At 45.7% G+C, this 22,780-nt stretch overlaps 1 protein-coding gene across 5 annotated transcripts in view; it reads left to right on the top strand.

Moving 5' to 3' along the window:
* The first annotated feature begins 696 nt into the window (after positions 1 to 696).
* The window catches only part of SVIL (supervillin), a 235,164-nt gene continuing 213,080 nt past the window's right edge, over positions 697 to 22,780 (top strand). For all 5 annotated transcript variants that reach the window (XM_060006356.1, XM_060006359.1, XM_060006358.1 and 2 more), the window contains exon 1: positions 697 to 888. The gene's annotated coding sequence lies outside the window, so the exon portion shown is untranslated. The remainder of the gene's footprint in view (positions 889 to 22,780) is intronic.

Genomic DNA, 22,780 nt, shown 5'->3' with positions numbered 1-22,780 from the left:
TCGCAAGTTTAGATTTAGCCACTGCTTTGCAGATTACCAAGCACTTCACGCACCTCAGCTGTTTAGTCTGCACAGCTGCCTGGCCTCACCTGGCAGATGTAAAGAATGAGAAAGTGGGGAGGAGCTAGCGCTCTGTGTCCTGACTAGGCTCAGGTGGGCGGGCGATTCTGATCCGCCGAAGTGTGAAGTGTGAGAACCACGGAGAGAGGGGTTGGTCCCCCGTCAAGACGGCCAGGTCGGAGGGTGACGTGACTTTTTCACAGTTGTGAGCCGCGGGGCCAGGACGGTCCCCCTGACAACCAGGACGGTCTCCCTGACAACTGCGGCTACAACCTTCGCACACGTCGGACGCTTTTATCCCTGCATCTGCTGGACACTCAGGGCGCCTGCTCGGGGTCTCTAAGGTCAGCGGCGCCCCTCGGGCAACACGCGGGACTGGAGCGCGGGCAGCGCGGGTAGCGCGGGTAGCGCGGCGAGCCCCGGGGCCCCGGAGCCGCCGGGCGCGCGCGCGTGCGCGTCCCCGGGCCGGCGCGTGCGCGTGCCGAGGGGGTGGGTCGCGCCGGCCCCTCCAGCCTGGCTCGCGGTCCGAGCCACTCAGAACGCCCGGCGGCCGACACCCGGGGGCCCTACAACTACTACCCGGCGCCCGCCCGCTGCGCCGGGACTCGCGCGCCCGCACTCGGGGACGGAGGCGCCCGCTCGGCCCTGAGCCGCCTCGCAACTTGTCTGCTCGGGCAGCTGCGGCGCCGGGGCGCCGGACAGACTCTCCCGGTTCCCTCGCCGACAGCCAGCTCGCGCAGGGACCAGCGTGCGCCCCCCGCCACCGTCGTCGCCGCGGGGAGCTGTGCGCCGGCTGCCGGCCGGCAGGTGGGCGAGCCCGCGGGCTAGGTGAGTGCGGGGAGGCGGGGCGCGCGCGTGGACGCGCTCGGCGGGGGACGCGGCCCATCGCGCCTGGGTGTCCTCTCGGCTCCCCCTGGTCCCCCTCCACACTTGCACCCAGGACCTGGCGCAGGGCAGAGGCGGGGGCGGGTAGGCTCACCTGCTGGAAGTGTGTTTACCCGGGCGAAAGAGCGAGTCATGGGCCAGCCACACCCCCCGGCTGGGGGGCAACGCGCCGGCCGACCTTGGGCTCCACCCGGGCTGCGACTGTCTCTGAAGCTCGCCCCAGGCGTCTTCCAAGTCCTAGGACCCGGGGGTTGTGACAGGCCTCCGCCCTCCCCTCCGTCCCTTTAATTCGGGCGGAGGAGGGCTACTGGGAACGAGGACCCAAACTTTGTTTTCACACAGTGAAACTGACTTTCCGGGGCTTTTAAACTGACTTTCCGTGCGCACGCGATTGATGGCGGGTTCCTGGGGACGCCTCCCGGGGGCAGGGCTGGACCCGCCGGCCCGCGAGTGGGGTGGTGACTCCGGGCGCGCCGTGGCCCCGGGGTTCAGGGACAGCTCTGGTCCTCTTGGCCCGAGGTCGGGCCCAGCCCGGGCTTGGCGGCCCGGGACGGTCCCGGCGCAATGGCCCCTGCTCCCGAGGGGTGGCCGCGGGTTTCCCCGCGCTCGGCCGGGCTCCATGTTCCCGACCCACTCCGGCCTGGGGAGCTCCGGCCGGGAGGCCCGGCAGAGGGCGCCCGCTCCTGGTCGTCGCGCGGATCGGCGGAGGGGAGGGGACTCGAGCGAGGCTCCAGGTGAGGAGCGGTGAATCCTCCCGGGAGGGGGACCCGGTCCTCACTCTGTGCAGGGAGTCAGGGAGTGGCCGTGGCGCTGTCGAGAGTCGGGGCTGCCCAGCTGCTGTGGGGCGGGGAGCGGCGATTGTGCCCCCGGAGGCCTGGGGAAAGCTCGGAAAGAAGGTGAGGAGCGTCCCTTGGCGCGGTGGCCGAGGGCGGGCATCGGCCTCGCCGGGCTCCGGCTGGCAGACACTAGGACGCGCTGCGGCGCGCCCTCCTCCGGGGGCCGGAGGAGGGGTCAGTTAGGCTCGGGCTCCGGGCGGTCCTGCCGGGGTCGGCGAACTGGGAGGGGCGACCGATCCCCGGGCCGCCGCGATGGGGCGCTCCCGTGGGCCCGCGGGGTCCCGGCGCAGCAACAAAGGCGCGGCGCGGCCGCCGCCCCCACCCACTTCCGTCCCCGGCGCGCGCCGTCCGGAGGTACCGGCTGTCTCAGGATTTCCCTCCGCGGAGTTTCGGGAAGTTAGCGGGGCGGCCGGTTAGGCGGGCAGGAGGGGCGGGGGAGGGGCGGCCCGGGGAGCGACACGCGTGTGCGTAGAACCGCGACACTGCCGGCCTGCCCTCCCCACCGCCCGGGCCCCAGGGCCCCCGCGGGCGCACGGTCCCAGCGCCGCGCGCCCAGCCGGACCGCCGGGCCACGCCCCTCCCCGCGGGCTCCCGGAAGGGAGGGGCTTAGTCCTGGGGTGACAGCGGCGGCCCCGGGCGCCCAGAGGGGACCTCCAGAAGGCGGTGGTTGCATTCCTGTGAGTTAGCGGCCCGGCGACTCCAGTCCAGGCCGCAGTCTGGGTCAGGTGCGGGGTTAAGCGCTCCTGGCCTCGGCAGTACAGCTCCGGTGCAGCCTTGACAGTTTGTTGCCATTGGAATTTCCGCAGAAGGGGAGAGGACCGCGGCGAGAGAGGAGAGAGCTCCTGTCCTCCCCGCTCCCCCTCCCCCGAGGTTATGCAAACCCCAGACTTAGGCACGAGTCTATCATTGGAATGGCAGGGGCACCATCTCCCCTGCGCGACAGACATTTCGCGGGAGCTGGACCCAGAGGAGGTGCTGCCCGAGAGAAACCTGGGGCGCTCTGGTCTGGTGTGAAACCTGATCCCTCGGTAATCCGTGGATAGAATTCACGTTTTCTTATCTTATCTGACGCCACTCCCTTCTGAAGTAGGGAAAGGCCTTCTGTTGAGAGAATCTTGTGTCCACTTGGGAAAGCGCTTCACCGTTCGCTTTGAAACCTCCCAGCCTCCTCCAGAGCGGTGATTTCTATTTCACAGGTGGGGAGACAGGCTTAAAGAGGTTTCTGGGCCCAAGAGTCTCTCCTGCCCCAAAGGGTAAGGTTTGCTCATCCCAGTTTTATGCCAAAGGACGTTCCTGAAAAGTTGTTACGGGTTTTGCTGATTGAAGAGTCAGGGTGCAGGCTGTAAACCCAGGTTCGGTTTGATCATGTTCGTTATTAGGGTTAGATTGACCTTCCACCTGTGGCTGACTTTTCTGTGGCTCAAGGCCTCAGCTAAACCAACTCTTAGTTTATTTCTTTTTAGTTATTTATTTATTTTGCCCGTGCTGCCCAGCTTGTGGCATCTCGGTTCCCCAACCAGGGATTGAACCTGGGCCATGGCAGTGAAAGCCCAGAATCCTAGCCACTAGGCCACCAGGGAAGTCCCCCAACTCTTAGTTTAAAGCTTAAGGTATAGTGAAGACAAGTAAACCGCTTAGAATTATCTGACAGCCCCAGAGAGAGTCAGAAACAGCTGTCCTTTGCTTTGTGTGGTGTCTCATCAGGCAGGTGGGCCTGGGGTCAGGAGGTCTCTGTAGCTAGGAGCTCTGTGGGCCTTCCCTGCAGAAAGGAGCCGCAGTGCCTACCCTGTCTAAGCTCTGTGACTTTGCCACCACGCTGAATGTGTATTTCAAATGCCTTGGAAATGCAGCCAGCCTTCATTAACTGTCTGATGGGTTATGACTCTAAAATTCCTCTTAGACATCTGAGATCATCTCCACATCTTTAGGCATTATTGAGCTCAAGTTTATAATATGGGGCGGTGGTGTTGTCTTGAATGTACTGAAAGTGTATTGCCTTAAAGAAAGATGTTGTTTGGAACCCTGGAATGACAGTTCTGACTCAGAATGTCCTAGTGCAGGGCCAGTTGTGGAGACAGTGAGGCATGATGACTAAGGGCAGGCTTCGAATGCCGCCTCCACCGTTCATAGGTCTGTAGCGTTGGGCAAGTTGCTCAGCTTCTCTGAGCTTCACTTTGCTCTTTTAGGGCAGGAATAGTCACAGCACCACCTGGTTTCAAGCTGCAAGGCTTAAATTTGGTCATTCATACAAGGTACTTAGTAGCGCAGAGCCTAGGAGGTCGTAGCCGCCCAACGAGTGTTAACTAATAATGATGATGTCCAAGAACAGACTCTTTCTTTCTTCCCTTCCCTCATCTAGAGAGGCAAAATAGTTGATAGTTGAACTTCATCTTCTTGGTTCATACAGCAAGGTGTGAGGCGCTTAGCGATTCTTCTTCTTGTCAGCAAGTGCTGTGTGTCCGTGTGTGGTGGGAGGCGGGGTGGTAGTGATGGAGAACTTTGTCTCGTTGCCCAGGGAATTTACAAGGGGCTCCGGAACCATCGGGCTTTCCTCCTAGTGTTACCACTGTGTAATTTTGCGGCCAGCCCTCCAGCTATTTCTCTTTCCTTTAAATTTGAAGCCAGTATCCTAATAGCCACGATGACAAGACTTAAAAAAGCAAGCTCAAAACCAAACAAGCTGGAGAAAAGGAAGCAGGTCTTCTCTTTGTTCGTTCGCTAGCCATTGACAACACTAAAGAGAATATCTGCGTCTGTGAAAATTGTGCTGGCCCGACTTGGCAAGTGGGACCATTACTTGGAAAACAGAAGATTGCCTGGAGTCTGTTTAAAGATGGGCCACGAAATGGACAGAGGAGGGAGGAGAGTTTGAGATAACATTTCAGAACTGTTTGCTCAAATATGGTGACCTATGTATGATCTGAAAATTGCCAAACTAACATTTGGAAGGTGACATAGAGAGGTCTGGTTATGTCCAGTTAAGCTGCAGAAGCAGCTAACAAGCAGGATAGCTATTTCATATGTTAAAAGATCTCGGAAGCTTTTCAGTTTAGCAACAAGTGGAGAAACAGTTGTTTTAAAATATACTATGTCAAGTTGTTGATGAAAGACCCCTGGACGTTGCTATTTCCTAGTTCTCGATTTTGCATTTATCTTTTAAATAATCACCCAGGGCGACAGCACTGGAGACCTTATAATGTTGTTAAACGCCACCCGATCGTGAACGTTGTCACCAGGATGGGCATGGCATGGAGTCCAGGGAGGCCTTGCCCTTGAAAGCTAAACGTAGATTTTCCATTTGGGTTCGAAATGCGGCGTCCTCCCACATGGCAAAGCGATCTGCCGTGTAAGCAGGGGACGGCACATAAAGGGTTAGCGGCAGGGTTTCTCCCCTTTTGTGCATCTCGCTTCATTTGTAGCTACTTGTTGAGTTTCCAGGGCGGAAGAAAGAAGCAGCTGTAGGGCATGCGCCAGACCTGCGCTGGGCTGTCGCTACCATTGTCGGGAAGATGAACAGACAGCGTTATTTTGGATCACATAGCAGCGTGTTCAAAAGCATCTTGCATTCCCCAGCTGTTCCACAACTTCTCCGCATATGGGGGAGAACTTGCCAGCTGCTGGGACAACTGTGCCTCCGTTCTCTGCTTTTGAGCAGAGTCCCCGAGGAAGGTAACCATCCGCAGATGCCGTTGTTAAACTGTAGCCACCGTAAAGAGTCTTGTTTGTTTCTGTTACGTCAATGTTATTCCCGATAGAGCCTCTCAGGGGAGAAGGTTTAAAAGGAAATGTCAGAATTAACATTTTGTTCCCAATACAGTTTTTTCAGGATGACCAATGTGTATATAGTTTTTCCCTACTTAAAACCTAGGTCGCTTTTCTATTTCATTGACTAACAAAGGAACGGGTCTCATATTGAAACTAAATGTGTTTTTTTTAATTGCCGTATCCATCAAGGTTAATCACATACATTTTTCTGTTGCCTGAAATGTGTAAAAGTTACGATGTGTGTCCAGACAGTGCTCTTTTGTTTTCAGAAGATTAGGGTATTTTGCATTCGTTAGAGCCAGGAGGTGCTTTGCCCACGCCCCTTACCTTATCCGTGAGGAAACTGGCGTTTCCAAGAAGTTGTTACTGTTACTTATCGGAGATGATTTGGCTGGGTGGTTTACTTCAGCAAATCTTAGGTTGAGCGTCCACATGGCAGCGGGCCTGAAGGTGAACAAGGGCTTGGGCCCAGCCCTGGAGGACTCAGAGCTCAGAAACAGCAGACGCAAACAAGTACTGCTGTTGGGCTGTGATAGAGGCAGCGTCTTTTTTGTGTGAAAGTGCCTCTTCAGGCAGCTCTTTGTGTAATCGCATCGGTGTTGTCACCACGTCTGCTCAAATAAAGCCGAGGAGGAGTGTCTGGGTACAGGAAGACAGAAGCAGCATTATAGGGTTGATCAGATGTTGAGTACGTGTACTAACGAGAGAAGGCCTTGCCTGTGCGTGTAGACACACCTGTCTCTACCTGCGCCCCCCTGGCCCCGACTCCTGCCCAGCCCTCGAAAGCGTCTTGCCTCCTAGTTCCTGTGAATGAATGGCCTCTAGCAGCCACAAGCGTAAATCTAGCCCCTTACAGGGACTGAGTCAGCTTCAGTTCCTTTGTTCTAGAAGAGGTTCTAAAGTAAACCCCGATCACTCGGACACGGGCAAAAGCCTCAGACGCCGATGCTCGTCTCACTCTTAGGGGCTCTTGTGCTGGAAACGGCTGTGGCTTCAGCTCACCCAGCGACCCAGAGTTGCTGAGTTAGACCCACCATTCTAAGCCCTTTAATCCCCTTCTGGGCGCCATGGACACATTCGCATATCTTTTACTCCATCCCTCTTGCTTAGGAATCTTAGGTTTTTGACCACGTTTTGGCCTTCGGTTGGTTTAGCTGCCGTTTTCTTTTGAGACTCTGGGGAACTCTGTTTGGTTCTCAGGGCTGATGACCGGGGGCGGGAGTGGGTGGGGTGTGTTGTACAGCAGGGGAAACAGGCTCTGCCTGCTGTTGAGAACCCTGCCTGGGCTATAGGACTGGAATCACAAGGTCCTGCCTCAGAACTCAGCGCCCTCACTGGCCAAGTCTTGGAAGGGTCAGCCTGCTCAAAACTAGAGGATGAGTCCTCGAGGTCCTTCTGGAGACTTCGCTGTACTTGCGCCGACTGCACCGGTCCTCGCTGGGTTCTTTCCCTGGGATGACTCTCTTCCTTATTACACTTCTCTGCACGTTATAATCGTTTATTCATCACGTTCTGTTTTCGAGTCTTGGCTTTCGAGCACAGCTGCCAGCTTTCTTTTTTTTTCCCCCTTTATTTTTTAAATTGAATTGTAGTTGATTTACAGTGTTGTGTTAGTTTCAGGAGTGCAGCAGAGTGGTTTAGTTTTATATATATCTCTATAGATACAGATATAGATAGATATAAACCTATTGTTTTTCAGCTTATTTTCCATTATAGGTTATTACAAGGTGTTGAGTAGAGTTCCCTGTGCTCTACAGTAGGACCTTGCTGTTTACCTGTTTTATCTATAGCAGTGTATATCTGTTCACCCCAGATTCCTAACTTATCCCTCCTCCCCTTCCCCTTTGGGAACCATAAGTTTGTCTTCTATATCTGTGAGTCTGTTTCTGTTCTGTAAATAAGTACATTGATACCATGTTTTTCGATTCCACACTTAAGTGATATCATATGATATTTGTCTGTGTCTGACTTACGTCACTCAGTCTGATGGATGAGCTCTAGGTCCATCCAGCTTTCTGACACGTTCATCCCTCCTTCCCATCACACACGTGCACACCTGTGCACACACCTGCAGACACGCAGAGGCCCAGCATGGTAACTGGACCTGCTGTCCTTCTCCAGCCGGCTCAGCTCCTTTCAGAAGGAGACTTCACGTTAACTGCATCGAAGTACTTCTCCCCGTTTGATGCTCTGGACGCTACACAGTTCTTGATGGATGTCAGGTGTTCACGGATGGTCAGAGTTACCGCGTCCTCCTTTTCACAGGGGGGCGCTGGGAAGTGCGCTGGCTCTCGTGGTCGTGGGGACCAGGTAACGCCTTCAGTATCCTGCTGCTTAGAGGCTGGAAGCGGCAGCCCCTTCCCTGCAGGAGGACGAAGCCGATGCGCTTTGGGGCTGCAGCCGTGAGGCCCCTCCCGGGCCCAGGCCTCCCCCGGGTGCCCCGTGCAGCCACGGTTTTGCTCCCCATATGCCTCCAACAGCACCCCCAAACTTAGGCAGCATTCCGCTCCTCCTGGGACCCTGTGTTTCCTCTTTGACGCCTGCCCCTCCTCTGCTGCCGGTCTGTTGCCGCGCAGTCTCGGTGTCAGGTGTCTTCGGGACGCCGGCCTTGCCTGGGATGCCCTTATCTCCATCTGTCATTGGTGTTTAATTGCTTCCCCCCACTAGCCAGCCTGCCCTTTGACACGGGGTGACTTTCCCCCTTGCTGTCCTTGCTGCTGACTCCTGTCGGCTTTTCCTCCCGCTGATTCTGCTGCCCTGTCGCAGCCCCTCCTCTGGGCTCCCTGCTGCCCCTTTGTGTGTGCGCTTCCCCAGGCCTCCAGTGTGTACGTGGCTTTGTTCCTGTCCTGCCTCCCCTCCCCGACCCACCCCTTTTTAACCCTTTTAATTCTTTTTACTGAGATGTAGTTGACATACTAGCTTCAGTCCTACAACCTAACGATTCAGTACTTGTGTGTATCACGAAATGATCACAGTAAGCCTAGGTAACGTCTGTCACCACACATAGTGACACATTTTTTTCCTTGTGCTGAGCACTGTTAAGATTTACTTTCTTAGTCCCTTTCAAATAGACAGTCCTTCCTCCCCTTCTTTGACTGTGCTGCCTGAGAAGTAGATTCTTTCTCCTGTATTTTTTCAGACCCACATTTTGCAGGCCCTTCTGTCTTTGTCCCAGGCCAATCCTGCTTGGCTGTCGCCTGCATTGGGTATAATCGTGACATACATCATATACGCTATCACAGTTTTTATTTAGATATTTGTAAAAAAAAAAAAAAAGGGGGTTCTTGGAATTGAAACTTGGAAACACCAGTCTTGAAACTGGTCAAGTCAGGGCATTTCAAAGGGTTGAACTTGGGGGTAATGGCTTTGGGATTTATTTTGGCTCCCCTTTCACGTGGCAGTGCCGTGAAGGTCACTGGAACATGAGCTTGTTTTTGGATAACCTCTTCCTTGCAAATGGAAATTGTACGTACACAGAGCAGAATTAGCACGTGCTCTCCCCCGCCTCCCCCCACCCCTTCAAATTATATTTCTGAAAGATCTTGAAAGGAAGTTGCGTTTGTACTGTGTGGCCGGTCTGGCTTGTGTGTAAGTTCTGAATGATTGGTCATCTCAAGTCTGTGCCGTTCCAGAGGCTCATGGGGGGTATTTCCTAGCGGTGATCCCTCGTCCATGAAAATATGCTGGAGAGGAGGTCTGGGGAGATCCTTACGGATTCACCCTGATTTGGGACTCTTTATTTTTCTCTCCAAAGCTACGAACATGGAGGGGTATCCTCAGGGTCACGATGGAACGGGTTGGCTGTTGGGAAGCAGTGGGGAAGGATGCCTTGAGCCAGGGCTGCAGGGAGAGTGTCTGGGGTGTAGCCCCTGCTAGGTGGTGTTCCCCATGAGCCCTGGAGCCCTTGCACCTTGCTCTCCTTTTTTTTTTTTTTTTTTTTTTAATTCTGTAAAACAAAGGGAAAGGATGCTTGCCTGTGCCAAAATGGAGTTTGCTTCTAGACCTTCCCAATTAAAAGGGAGCCCATTTTTCTGCCCTGGTAGATAGGGGAGTCTGCTTAGAGCATCGGAATAGGAGCTTATGTTCCTATAGACTCACCCAGACCAAGGGATCTTTGTTTCAACAAATGTTCTGTAATCGGCGTCCAGCAGAATCTTGATGTGGGCATCGGGTTCAGTTCACGCAATCTAGTAATCTGTCTGTAACAACACCTGGGGAAAGGTTTTTTAAATTGGGATTATATAGAAAACAAGATATGAAAGTGATCAGTCAGACTGTTGATTCATTCATTGGTTTGGTCAGCAAACGTCTGTTAAGCACGTGTGTGTGCACGTGTGTGCGGGCTTGGCATTGAGAATACAGAGGGAATCCTGCCCTCGTGGGGCTTACAGTCGGAGATGGCTTTGCCACCACGGGAACGTGTTGTAGGTGAGACGGAAGTACATTCCAGGTGTGACGGGCACGCAGGATGCAGTGGTGGGCGTGGCGATGCAGCATTGAGGCTGGGACCGTGCCTCGGGCTCTATGCCTCGGGCTGGACGTGCTGGGCGTCTTTTAATCAGCACCCTCTCTGAGCTGAAGCCTTGATAGAGGAAGTACCTCAAATGAGAGAAGACAGTAAGTAGTCAGGTCTGGGTTTGAATTCAGATCCCAAGTCATAAACTTTATGCAGTCAAGGAGACACCAGGTCAACGTCTTGTAGGTTTACTTTTCCTTCTGTGTCCATCTGCACCGCTGCATGTAACGAAGGAAGAAGAAAGCCTGGAGAGCCATGCGGTTACAGGATGTCCAGTGGGGGTCTAGACTTCCTCCGCTGTCCCGTAAAGGATGTACTGGTCGAGACAGTGACTCTGAGTCTGCAATTATGCATTTTCTCAGAGTGTCCTTTATACTCAGTGTTTCGCCAACTGTATTTCTAAAGAGCCTTCCTTTTCCCCTCTGCCAAGCTTTGCAGAAACTGGCTGCCAGGCTCATTGTCGCCCGGGAGGGACTGTACTCCACAGCGCTCTGCCTCTTTTTGTGGTGCTGTGTGTCGCAGCCAGCAGCCTCTGGTGTCCGCCTTGCTGTTCTCAACCGTGTCTGGGGGAGGAAAGTGCTTCTATTTCAGGCCTGTTGAAGGGAAGAGGGACTTCCCACCATCAGAAGCATATCTGTGTGTGAGCCCTCAAGTCTCATCTTCACACCTAGCGTGGTGTAGACGACACTGCTCTTATCTTCAGTGGCTTTCAAGGATCAAGCGTCTGTATTTCTGATAAATCCCAGTTGTGATTTTAAGGATACCGTGGCCGGGCAGGTTGGTGAAACCTATGATTCTTGGAGAAAAAGAGGCTTGAAAGGAAAACTGGACCAGCTTGTGGGGACCCAGGGTGGCCTTTCAGGATGGATCACTCTGGGGCTCAAGAAGAAACTTGGACGAGGATGGTCTGCTTCAGGGTTGTGTCTGTATGTCCGGTTTCAGATGTGGCTCTTAATACGACTGTAAGTGGAAAGACAGTCCTCTGTTCCCGAACTCTGTGCCATGAGGGGAAAATTCCATGCTTGAAAATTCGGAGGTAAACATGCTTTCTTTTTTGAAGAGCTGCGATTTTTAATCTGTTGGATTTTAAGTCCAAAAGCTCTAAGAATAAGGCTAAGAACCTACATTCCTAGAAAAACTGATAGACCGTGACCTCAAGTATAAGGAACTTATTTCAAGCAATGTTAAACTGTTTCCTTCCCATACCTAAAAATGAATCTGACATAAGACTTTTAAGTAAGATATATGTGATATGTAGATATATGTGTGTGTGTGTGTGTGTGTGTGTGTGTGTGTGTGTATGTGTATATATGTTTATATTCTTATTCTGACCCCAGAATTATCCAGTTATCTGTTGGAAAACAGTCATCGTCATACAGTTCTGACATTGAATTTCCAGGAAAAAGAAAAGCATATTATATGCTCGACAAGAAAATTATATAGTAGAAAAATGTTTCAGTTGATTATTTATGTAAACCCAACATCTGTGTTTTTTTTTTTTTTTAAAAACTTCATCACTTCTTAAGAAAACTAAAAGCTTTCATCATGTGGCATTTTTTTTCTATACTTGGTTCTCCCGGTGTTGGAAGGGAACATCAGGCAGTGAAACCACTTTATTTTTTTCCATGAACAAATTAGTTCCATCGCTAATGTCTAGGCTTCTTGGGAAACAAACAAAAAAAACCTTAGGGCTTCCCTGGTGGCGCAGTGGTTGAGAGTCCACCTGCCGATGCAGGGGACACGGGTTCGTGCCCCGGTCCGGGAAGATCCCACATGTCACGGAGCGGCTGGGCCCGTGAGCCATGGCCGCTGAGCCTGCGCGCCCGGAGCCTGTGCTCTGCAACGGGAGAGGCCACAACGGTGAGAGGCCTGCGTACCGCAAACAAACCTTAGACGAAACTGCAAATTTATTGTGGAAAACTTCCCACTTTCATTTTGAGCACAGACACTGGTTCTAGGTTCAAGTAGTAGTATCCTTTATCTGATGGTAGAGCCACTAACATTTATAAACCCACTTATATGTTTTTTGCCCCATAAGCATAGTTTGCAACACAGTCTGTCCTTGGTATTCTCGGGATTCCCGCATGTGCAGATCCGCGATTGGTTGAATCCGCACATGCGGGACTCAGATGTAGAGGGCCGACTGTACACATTTTCTACTCCCTTACTTCCCATTTCAGCTAAAAGTCTCCTTCATGAAGATAAGTGCTATGTTTGCAGAATCATCACCCAAACCTTTTTCTCTTGGTTGCCGGATCCACACGCATTGCTAATAGTTACCCCAGAATGGCTTTTCTGTTTCATCTTGGTGTCCCATTTCCCAAATGCTTTCCCCATTGTTTTGGAATCTAGGAAGAGCTGGGGAGAGTTAATGAGCTCTGAAGGAGTTGCCCCCATTGTGTTTAGGCTTACCGAATTAGTTATCCTCACTCAGTGTAGGTAAATAATGAGGATGCCGGGCTTCCCTGGTGGCGCAGTGGTAGAGAGTCCGCCTGCCGATGCAGGGAACGTGGGTTCGTGCCCCGGTCTGCGAAGATCCCACATGCCGCGGAGCGGCTGGGCCCGTGAGCCATGGCCGCTGAGCCTGCGCGTCCGGAGCCTGTGCTCCGCAACGGGAGAGGCCGCAACAGTGAGAGGCCCGCGTACCGCAAAAAAGAAAATTAAAAAAATAAATAATGAGGATGCCTGTGGATTTAATATTTTTTCTTAGTTTCTGTATAGATAGGAGAGTGGAGACAATTTAAAAGATGAAAAGACTCTTCAGATAATTTTTCTCAAGATGGGTTCCTCTTATTATTACTATTATTATTATTCCCTAAAGTATCATTCATAGTCTGGTAGGGCAAACAGCTCTTTCCAAGAGTAATGCCGTCTTGGTAGTGAATACCGGACGTTTCAGTTAAAGTGCTACGAGCATGACTCGCATGAATAGTCATGTTTGAATTTAGGAGATGCTTATTTAAGCGTCTACATATAGGAGCACTTTCACATTGCTAATGTCATTAGTCATAACCACCAATTGCGGTCAGAATCACTTATCTAGCGGGTGACAGGATAGAGATTTAATTTAAACCTAGGTCTTCTGACTCCAAGGTGCATTGAGCTTCCAGTGGGCTAAGCCAGTAAATAAATGGCAGTGACACTGTACTGAATGGCACATGAGTAATGGGAGATTCCAGAAAGGCAGCACAATGCTAATGTAAAATTTTAAGAATAAAGCTATCAAAGTAGGATTGGAGTTTTTAGTGCTCTTGAGTCCACATTGGGTTTAGAGAATAGGATTCAAGTATTTGTCTGCTTTTTGCTGAAGACGTTGATTGTCCCAGATCTGTGTCCAACATGAAAGCACTGTTTTTTGTTTCTGTTTTGCTGTGTTTTAATGTGTGCATTCTCCAACTGTCATTGCCACTGTTTTCTTTCTTTCTTTCTTCTTTTTTCTTTCTCTCTTTCCTTCTTCCTTCCTCCCTCCCTCCCTCCCCCCCTTCTTTCTTCCCTTTCTTTCTTTCTATAGCTTTATTGAGATATGATGTTGCCAGTGTTTCTTAACTTTCTAACAGGGGTCTGGGTGAAAGTTTGGGTCTGTGTTAAGCTAAAATTTCTTGATTTCTTGGGCTTTATGTAATATAGTCTTAGAAAAATTACTCAAACTTTTTTTTCTTGTTACTGCACTTCCTGTTACTTGCAGAGAAATCTCTTCAGTAGTAATTTGGGAAATTTTTGAGCTTTATAAAAACTTATGCTTGCTGACACAATATTGAGTGCATAAATCTAAAAAGAAGAATAGTGGCTTGATACTTGACAGGTTTTACCCCCCAGTTACCTCTTGATTTTCCATATTAATAGGAACAAGCAATGACCATGATCATTGAAAATAATAATACCTTGAACTTAAGTATTTTTTTAAATAGTTTCGCATGCATCTCATTTAAATTGCTTTTGCACTCTATATGATGAACTGGGCTTGTCTATCTTTCTTTTCTAGTTGAGGAAATTAAGGGTCACAAAGAAAACTGTTCTACTCAGATCATAAATGAAACAGGTACTAGGGTCTGGCCTGGATTCCGTGTCGTCTCTTAGCCCTGTTTTTTCACTCTCGATTTGATTAGGTCAATAACAAGTGATATTTTCCAATGGGATTTTTAAAGATACTTAAAATAGCAATATTTTTAATTATATTTCCCACAATTTAAAACTTTGTTATAAAGCTCTTCAGTTTCTTCCTTTCACTCTTAATCCATTATGAGTTGGAAGGCAACAGCAGTTAGAAGAATGTCAGTGACCACTGTAAATAAAGTAAACCTCTTCATTGAGGGTTAGAAGGAAAAGTATTGGCTGAGTTCAGCGGTGTGTCAGGATATCCAGTGATCAGGATAGAGATACTGGCATGCTTTGCTGTTGAAGATCTTGACCTTCCCCATCCTTACTGAGATTATTCAAGCAGATGAGCTGGAAAGCTAGTCTCTGTACCAGGAGTGTTCACTGAGTAGTCCATGCTGGTGGGAAAGGAATTAATGTTTACTGGTCATGCATTCTGGGGTAGGCTGGGCATTGTCTATACATTACTTCATGGTAGCTCTTAACATAGTCCCACAGATGAGTACCTTAAGTCTCAGGAAACTTAAATCTAAATGGTGGAGCTGGTGTTATTTCTAGGTCTATAAGGTGAGTAAATCCAGATTCTTTCAACTCTACTCTCTAAGTTCTGTGATTTATTCTTTAAGATTAGCTTTCCTAAAGTTACCTTCTCCTCTAACTCCTGGTTAGCCTGGAAGCCAGACAGAAGTATACAGGCATTCCTCGGAGATATTGCAGGTTTGGTTCCAGACCTGTGCCGTAAAGCAAGTACCACAATAAAGCGAGTAACATGAACTCTTTGTTTTCCCAGTGCATATAAAAGTTTTGTTTACAATATACTGTAGTCTGTTAGGTGTGCAATAGCATTATGTCTAAAAAAACAATGTACATGGTTTAATTAAAAAACACTTTCTTGCTTAAAAATGCTAACCATCATCTGAGCCTTCAGCAAGTTGTAGTAGTAACATCAAAAGATCACTGATCAGGCTTCCCTGGTGGTGCAGTGGTTGGGAGTCCGCCTGCCGATGCGGGGGACGCGGGTTCGTGCCCCGGTCCGGGAGGATCCCATGTACTGCGGAGCGGCTGGGCCCGTGGGCCGTGGCCGCTGGGCGTGCACGTCCGGAGCCTGTGCTCCACAGCGGAAGAGGTCGCGACAGTGAGAGGCCCGTGTACCGCAAAAAAAAAAAAAAAAAAAAAAAAAAAAAGATCACTGATCACCAAACAAATATAATAATGAAAAAGTTTGAAATGTTGTAAGAATTACCAAAATGTGACAAGGAGACATGAAGTAAGCAAATGCTGTTGGAGAGGTGGCACCAATAGACTTGATTGATGTAAGGTTGCCACTTGCGTCGATATCAGTTTGTAAAGAACACAGCATCTATCAAGTGCAATAAAGCAACATGCAATACCATGAGGTATGCCTGTGCCAGTTATGATGATACCAGTAAGAAGCCAAAAGAAAAATTTGCTACAAGTTGACTGAATATGGACTGTCTATCCATTATGATTAGGTAGAGCAGTGCCTCTTAGACCTTAATGTGCATACAGATCGCCTCAGGATCTTGTTCAAATCTTTTCTACATTTACTGATTTTCTGTCTACTTGTCCTATTAAATATTGAGAGAACAGTATTGACATATGTGACTATTCTTTTGAATTGGCCTTTCTTCTTGAAGTTCTATCAGTGTTTGCTTCATGTGTTTGGAAGCATGCTTGTTAAGTTGAATAGATATTTAGGATTGTTAAGTCCTATTGATGAACTGGACATTTTTCATTATGAAGTGACTTTCTTTATACCAGATGATGATCTTTGCTCTGAAATATCCTTTGTCTGTTAGCATGGTATATCTTTGTCCATCCTTTTCCTTCAAACCTATTTGTGTCTTTTTATTAAAGTGCATTTCTTGTAGGTAGTATGGGGTTTGGATCTTGCTTTTATTTTTCCAGTTTGATAATATCTGTCTTTTAATTGGTGTTTTAGACCATTTACATTTAATGTAATTACTGATATCATTAGTTTGGAGTCTGTAATCTTGTCTTTTTTTTTTTTAATTTATCCTGTCCTTTATTCTCTTTTCCTGTTTTTCTGCTTTCTTTTGGATTATTTGAGAATTTTTTACGATTCCATTTTCACTCCTCTGATGGATTATTAGCTCTATCTCTTTGCTTAGTTATTTTAGTAGTTGCTTTAGGGTGTACAGTATACATCGTTAATCATCTACCCTTAAGGGATGTTATACTACTTTTCCTATATTATAAGAACCTTTCAATAGTGTACTTCCATCTTGGCCCTTGTATTTTTGTTGTCATACACTTTACTTTTATATGTGTAATTAACTCCACATAAATTATTATTTTTGTTTTAGAAGTCACTTCTCTTTTAAAAAGATTTAAATAATAAGAAAAAAAGTCATATATTTACTTAGGTAATTGCCATTTCTAGTGTTCTTCATTCCTTTGTGTATATCCATATTTCTACCTGGTATTATTTTCCTTCTGCTTAAAAGGCCTTCCTTTAACATTTTTTGTTATGCAGGACTGCTGCTAATGAGTTCTTTCTACTTTTATATATCTGATAATGTCCTTATTTGCCTTCATTTTTGGAATATATTTTTGCAGGGTGTAGAATTCTAGACTGACAGTTTTTTCCTTTCAGTTCTTTAAAGATGTTGCTTCACTGTCTTGTCACTTACATTGTTTTTGACATAAAATCTGCTATCATCGTTATCTTTCTTCCTCTATGATGTGTTCTTTTTCACCTGATTGCTTTTAAGATTTTTTTTTATCACTGGTTTTGAGCAATTTATGATGTGCCTTGGTATTTATATCTTATACTTGGGGTTAGTTGAGCTCCTTGTTTTTTGGGGCTTATATTTTTCTTAGATTTGGAATATTTTCAGTCATTATTTCTTCAAATATTTTTTCCACCCCTCCTCTGCCATGAGGGCTCGAATTTCACGTATATCAGAATGCCTGAGCTATCTCTACAGCTCCTTCATGCTCTGTTAATTTTTTTTAAACTCTTTCTCTTTTCTCATTTCAGATGTTTCTGTTGCTGTCTTCAAGTTCACTAATCTTTTCTTCTGCAATGTCTATTCTACCATTAGTCTTATCCAGTGTATTTTTCATCTCACATGTTGTAGATTTCATCTCTATAAATTTCATGTGTTTTAATTGTGTTTTATAAATTCTTGTCACTATTTAAAATCTTGAATCTGTGTCCTCGCCTGATAATCCCAATATCTGTCTTAATTCTGGGTCACTTTCAGTTGTTTGATATTTCCCCGCATGGGTTGGATTTTCTTGCTTCTTTGCGTGCCTAGCATTTTTTTTTTTTTATTGGATGCCAGACATTGTTATTGTTATTTTTATCTCCTTGGGTTCTGGATATTTTTGTATCACTATAAATATTCTGGAGCTTCTTTTTGGACCATAGCTAAATTAGTTGGGGACAAGCAATTCTTTTGTATCTTGCTTCTGAGGCTTGTTAGGTGGGACTGGAGCAGTGCTCAACCTAGGGCTAATATTTCACACTAAAGAGGCAAGGTCTTCCTGAGTACTTAACGCTGCTGATTTATGAGGTTTTCTAATCTGTCTGGTGGAAATAGGTACTATTCTTGGCCCCGTGTGAGCACCAGACAGTGATACGTCTAATCCATCCATATTTGTTTCCCAGCCACGGATAGTTTGCCCACACACATGCAGTGATCAGTATTCTGCTGAATACTCAAGAGTGACTTTTGCAGATATCTGGAGTTTTCTTTCTGTGCAGCTCTCCGCTCTTTCCTACAGACTCTAGCTGCCTTGGTCTTCCTAGACTCTCAGTTCTGTATCCTCCACTCAGGGAATCTCCTGGGCTCTTCTTGGATTCTCTTTCTCTGTGTCTTGGCCAGGAAATCTCTTAAGGCAATAAGCTGGGATACTCATAGGCTCACCTCATTTGCTTCCTGAAGTCTTGTCTCCTGAAAACAATTATTTCATATATTTTGTCTGGTTTCCTTTCCTTTCCCCCCACCCTCTGTCTTTTTGTAGGGGCGGGGATGTGGTTATTTGTTTTTGCTTGTCTCAGGCAAAGGCTTAAATCTGTTTCCTATTATTTCATATTGGCCAAACCAATTTTCAATAAAATTCAGATTCTGTTCAGTAGGTTTCAGCTGGGACCTAAAAGTCTGCATTTCTAAGAAACTTTCAGATGATATTGATGCTTCTGGGAAAAGACTACTTTGAGTAGCCAGCATCTCCAGCTATTCAATAGAATATAATGTGAGCCACGTATATAATTTAAAATTTTTCTGATAGTCACATTGAAAAAATTAAAAAGAAACAGGTGAAATTAATTTTAATAATATATTTTCTTTAACTCTTTAAATCTCCCCATAATGTTACCATTGCTACATGTAAACAGTATAAAAATGTTAATGAGACTTCTTTATTTTATTGTACTAAGTCTTGAAATTTGGTGTATATGTTAGGATTATAGCATAGCTAAATTCAGGCACTACATCTGAAATACTTGGGTCTGTTTTTAGATTTCATAAAATTTGTAGTCGAAAAAGTAGATTTGTGTAACCAAGTTTCAAACATACTTAAGTTTTCCAATAACTGAATCAAGTGTCAAAAATACTTTTCCTTTACTATTTGCCATTCAGTTAGCAAAACTGGTTCATCTTTTTAGAAGAATTGATTTGATTTTTTGAAACTAAAAGCTTGTCAATTTTAAAGTCTGTTCAAGTTATGTGAATTTGGTAACTCTCATGCCAACTCAGAATTACTAACATCAAATTCAAAGGGATATTATAAAAATTAAAAACCAACTCTAAATTTATCAATCTCAATAAAGTCTTCTTCAAATTTTTCTTGTAGATTGTAGGCAATTCATATAAAGCTTTTTATTTCAATCAAATCTTCTGTATATTGATCCAAGTTATGAAAATGCATAAAACCATTATTTTTCATTTATGAAAAGTATCAATTTTGATATAAATTCTCACACTTTCTAGCTAGGTCATAAATAAGCTTTTCCTTTCCTTGGAGCTTTAAATTTAGCTTGTTCACATGCAGTGTAATGTCTGTGAGAAAACATAAACCACACAGCAATTTTTAAATTTTTATTTTTGTTTACAGAAAATCTTGAATTGCTTAAGTATACAGTGAATCTTTGTAAAACTGTTCCATGACTCAACCAAAGATCACTGGCAAAGAACACATAGTCATTAAATTCATTGTCATGTATTTCTTCCAGCAGTTCTTTAAACTGGTGGTAATTCATAGCATTTATGTGTCTATACTGAACAATTTTAACAACAATATCCATGATGGTTTTCGTAGGCTGTGCTTTAGAAAGCCAACTAAAAATTATTATCATACAGTAGAATGAAGCAGTAGGAGAAATGCCAGTCTCCTGTTAGAAAAGTCTACTAAGTCTTGATTTTTGACCCAACATAGCAGCAGTACTGTCTGTCATGATAGAAACCTTTTGTTGTCATATCTAGCCGAAATCCTTCTTTGGCAGATGTACAAGGTTCAAAAGTACCTTCACCATGAGAGTTCAGTTTTCTTAGTCTACGAATTGACAACATTTCTTCATGAATTTGGAAGTCTTTTGAGACAAAACGTACTCAAAGTACTAATTGGGCAATGTCTCTGATATTGCATAGTTCATCTAAAGCTAAAGAAAATTCTTGTGATTTTTCAAATTTTGAATTTATTTATCTTGGTATTGCTAGAAATGGTGTGTTTTCTATGGGCAATTGTTTGGTTGCTAATTGAAAGTCCTTCACTCTTTCAACAGTATCTTTTCTATCTTCTCAATATTTGAACAACATTGCCATAACTAAATAATAATGTATTTTACATTACATATCTCTCCATCTAAAAATGCTCCTTTGTTTTTGTTTTTATTCAAGAATCTAAGATGTCTTATAGCTGACCGTAGTTACAAGCTCAAGTTTTGCTAAAAATCATTTAAAATTTTTTCTTGGTCATTTAATTGTGATTTTGGCTGTTTCCTTTGTGACTGTTGGAAGGAGACTGAGCATCAAATGCACTGCCCTTGCTGAAACTGTCTCTTAATATTGTCTGCTTTATTATCTTTGTTTTTCTAAATGTAGTAAACAGCTTTTTCAATTTGCTGTGCCACAGCAAATTGCAATTGTCTTTATTTATTTTTTAATTGAAATATAGTTGATTTATAGCACTGTGTTAGTTTCTGGTGCACAGTAAAGTGATTAGCCATATATATATATATATATATACTCTTTTTCAGGTTCTTTTCCATTATAGGTTGTTACAAGATACTGAATATAGTTCTCTGTGCTATACAGTAGGACCTTGTATTTATCTATTTTATATATAGTAGTGTGTATCTGTTAATCCCATACTCCTAACTTATCCCTCCCCACTTTTCCCCTTGGGTAACCATAAATTTGTTTTCTATATCTGTGAGTCTGTTTCTTTTCATTTGTGTCATATTTGAGATTCCACATATAAGCGATATCATATGGTATTTGTCTTTTTCTTTTGACTTACTTCACTTAGTATGATAATCTCTAGGTCCATCCATGTTGCTGCAAATAGCATTATTTCATTCTCTTTATGGCTGAGTAGTGTTCCTTGTGTATATATACCACATCTTCTTTATCCATTCATCTGGTGATGGGCACTTAGGGTGCTTCCATGTCTTGGCTATTGTGAATAGTGCTGCTATGAACATAGAGGTGCATGTATCTTTTTGAATTAGAGTTTTCTCCAGATATATGCCCAGGAGTGGAATTGCAGGATCATTTGCTAACTCTATTTTTAGTTTTTTAAGTAACCTCCATTCCGTTCTTCATAGTGGCTGCACCAGTTTACATTCCCACCAACAGTGCAGGACGGTTCCCAAAATTGTCTTTGATAATCACATTTTTTACTTACTTTCTTTAGTTCCTTTTATCCTTTACTGTGTGATCATAGTACTAGCTTTTATATCTCCACTTGATTTTGTGTCAGTACAAAGACTTCGTTTTAAATTTGAAAGTTTGACCATATTTATTTTATAAATTAGAAGAATAATTAAATTAAATATTTTAATTAAAACAAGTATTTTGATTTAGCTACCAATTAGGATTTACCTAATTATTACTGTCACCTGTGCTATTGGCATACAATATTCCAACAAACGCATTACAGGGGACAGCAGTGTGTAGAAATGAAATCGTTTGAATGGAAGCATCTTGTTCCCACGAAGTAGATCAGTGATGTACTTATGTGTAGATTCAGGCACTGCAGTACATCAACACCATCTTAAGCAATATAGCGTTTAAAGAGAAATGGAGTCCTACCAAAGTAATATATTCGTGTTTCATGGAAAAATATTTTACACTGTTTCAGTTTTTAAAAATAGATAAAACCAATTAAAATTAATTAAAATGTATCATTTGGTTCCTCTGTTGTACCCACCACATTTCAAGTAGCCTTGTGTGGCCATGGTTCTTGCATTGGGCAGGGCTGGTCAGGGGCTTGTTTGCATTGGAATGTGGGGACCTCATACCAGCACCCCGAAGGGGCCTCACTTTTCTTGTCCTGCAGCTGCTTCCTCCTTGTCTGGTCCCACCTCACCCAGGGATTTAGGAGTTTAACAGAGGAAGTCATACAGTATGTGGTCTCTGAAGAATCTGGTGACCATGCCTCAGGGGGATCTAGTGACCATGGCTCAGGGGTTGGCCAGCTTCCAACTGGGAGGCCATTAGGACAAGTCTCGGGGGGGGAAGATCCGACCTCAGGGACAGTTTGTGGGTTGTGACCTTGGGACAAGGTCAAGCAAGGTTTGTAGGTCAACTGCTACTGTTCTTCCTCTCCCCTGGGCTACTGACCATTGACCTCTGGCTCCATCTCACCCGAACTTGGTTGGATGGACATTCTGTCAGCAGAGGCAGCGTTTCCATGGTTCCGGAAGGAGCAGGCTTCATTTCCACACCATTAATGAGGGTGTTAGGCGAGAGCTGCCCTGTAGCTCAGGTGGCTAAGAGTGTTTTCAGAACTCCATCTACATTTACAATCACAGACAATGAAATGACACCCGAAAGACGTGAATAAAATGGAATGGTTGGGCTTTGAATGAAAAGAATGATCTTGAAAAACATTCTAAAATTCAGAAACCACCTTAGGAACCAGGATGATATTTTCACAGTGGGTATACCCAATTCTGTTCAATCCCACCTTGCCTAGACCACCTGTTTTTGTTTCAGTTTGTATCCTGAACATTTCCATGTTTGGGACTGTGTTGCTTTGTTTCATATTTTAGTACTATCTTCACAAAAAATGAGTGATTATACCTTAGGTTTCCCAAGCCCTTTTCATTTGTCTCTGATCCTCAACTTGCTTCTATCTCCTAAGCAACGTTCTGTGCTTTGACTGTTGCTGTAGGGTCATATAGAGCTTAATCAACAGCTATTTGTGACTTAACATCGTAAGATATGAAGTACGCTTAGTACCGCTGAATAGTATGACCTTGAATCATTAAAAAGTTGAGAAAAAAGATTATTTTATTCTTCTTCCTTGTTTTCTCTTTTTCCTACGCCTCTTCCCACCCGTATATTATAGACGAGGAAACAGACTCACAGTGGTCGAGCCTGATCGCTTCAGCTCACCTCATGATGCT

This window comes from Delphinus delphis, chromosome 2 (genome assembly GCF_949987515.2).
Source record: "Delphinus delphis chromosome 2, mDelDel1.2, whole genome shotgun sequence".
Taxonomy (NCBI): Eukaryota; Metazoa; Chordata; class Mammalia; order Artiodactyla; family Delphinidae; genus Delphinus; species Delphinus delphis.
This window is presented reverse-complemented; position numbering and strand designations above follow the sequence as displayed.